Below are 1,929 nucleotides of genomic sequence, written 5' to 3' on the forward strand. Positions count from 1 at the left end.
CCAGGCTGGAGTGCAACGGTGTGATCTTGGCTCACTGCAACCTCTGCCTCCTGGGTTCATGCCATTCTTCTGCCTCAGCCTCCCGAGTAGCTGGGACTATAGGCGCCTGCCACCACGCCGGGCTAATTTTTTGGATTTTTGGTAGAGCCAGGGTTTCACCGTGTTAGCCAGGATGGTCTCCATCTCCTGACCTCGTGATCCTCCCTCCTCGGCCTCCCAAAGTTCTGGGATTACAGGCGTGAGCCACTGCACCAGGCCTAGGAAAATCCTCTTGATGTAGAGTGAAGAATGGCCCCGAGGGGCAAAGCTGGAGGCAGGGAGGCCCATTAGGAGGCTGTTGGGGTAATCCTAAGGGTCACACAGAGCTCAGGTAGGTGGCAGGGGGTGGAGAAGGAAAAGACTACAGAGACGATAGGGGAGAGTCAGCCTGGCTCGGGTCATGGGGGCGGGCTCAGAAGGGACCCATCTAGGAGGTGTAGAGTGGAGCCAATGATGCCAATGTTGGTTGATGGGAACACAGGTGAAGCAGAATTGGGGTCTGCCAGGGAAAGACTCAGGGATCCCCAATAATATCTTCAAATATCTCCAGGCAGCAGGTTGAATATTCTCATTCCATGGCCCAAGGAGGAGAACTTGTCCAGAGAGAGAAACCACAGACAGGAAGAAGTGTCTTCCGCATGGCAAATCCAAGTCAGGAGGCTGAAGCAGTCAGCCGCCACGAGAACGGCTGCCCCAGGGAAAGGGAGGTCCCTGCCCCCCAAGGTGTGCACTGGAGGACCAGCATCACTCCATGGCCACGTGTCACAGATACTGCAGGTGACTCAAGCATCAGACAGCAAGGAGATCAAATTTATTTTCTTTCTTTTTTTAAGACAGAGTCTTGCTCTGTTGCCCAGCCTGGAGTGCAGTGGTGCAATCTCAGCTCACTGCAACCTCCTCCTCCCAGGTTCAAGTGATTCTGCTGTTTCAGCCTCCCTAGTAGCTGGGATTACAGGCACACGCTACCACACCCAGCTGATTTGTATATTTTCAGTACAGACAGGGTTTCACCATGCTGGCCAGGCTGGTCTCGAACTCCTGACCTCAGGTGATCCACCCACCTCGGACTCCCAAAGTGATGGGATTACAGGCATGAGCCACCATGCCTGGCCAGGAGATTAAATTTCTATGATTCTCTGAGAGGCAACATGAAGAACATGAAGAACGCAGGACTTGGAGCCTCGGGTCTGAGACAACCACAAAGCTCGGCCTTGGCCAAGTCCCTGAACCTCTCTGAAAAGCAGCTGTTGAGAGGAATGAAAATCTCTCATGGACTGTATGAGGAACCAGTGAGAGGCTGAAGGTGATCCACTTTGTAACCATGAAAAACAGCATGGTTACAGCTACTTGACGTGGGGACAATGGGGGCGATCACAAGCTTGAGAGCAGATGACTTGGTACCACATTCCAGGCCTGTACCGAGTCTCCCTGGGCCTCCCGCGCCTCCTCCCTCCAACCACATCTGCAGCAAGTGTTGCCAGCCAGGAGACCCTCACAGTGCAAGAGTATCAGATCTGGGGAGCCTGTGTCCCTGCTGTAGCAGATGTGCCTGGGCAGCTACTGATACCCCTCCCCGCCGGGACAGAAGCTTCTCCCTCCTCTCGAGAAGACAGGGATCTCAGGAAGGAGGACAGGGCAGCTCCGTTTTCAGCCGGCCTGGTTCTTTGACAGGTTCTGACTCAGCCCTGAGTCAACACTGGCCAGCAGAGGGCACTCCAACACCCCTTTTGGTCCTTTCAACCTCGTTTCTCTTCTTGACCTTTTCTTCTCTTTTTTTTTTTTTTTTTTTTTGAGATGGAGTCTTGCTCAGTTGCCCAGGTTGGAGTGCGGTGGCATGATCTCGGCTCACCGCAACCTCCACTTCCGGGTTCAAGCGATTCTCCTGCCTCA

The 1,929-nt window shown here is 53.9% G+C and overlaps 1 pseudogene; it reads left to right on the forward strand.

Annotated features, from left to right (window-relative positions):
* Positions 1–1,187: 1,187 nt before the first annotated feature.
* LOC105544389 overlaps positions 1,188–1,929 on the forward strand; it is a 43,546-nt pseudogene continuing 42,804 nt past the window's right edge.

The sequence above is a fragment of the Mandrillus leucophaeus genome, unplaced genomic scaffold (assembly GCF_000951045.1).
Source record: "Mandrillus leucophaeus isolate KB7577 unplaced genomic scaffold, Mleu.le_1.0 Scaffold3, whole genome shotgun sequence".
Classification (NCBI taxonomy): domain Eukaryota; kingdom Metazoa; phylum Chordata; class Mammalia; order Primates; family Cercopithecidae; genus Mandrillus; species Mandrillus leucophaeus.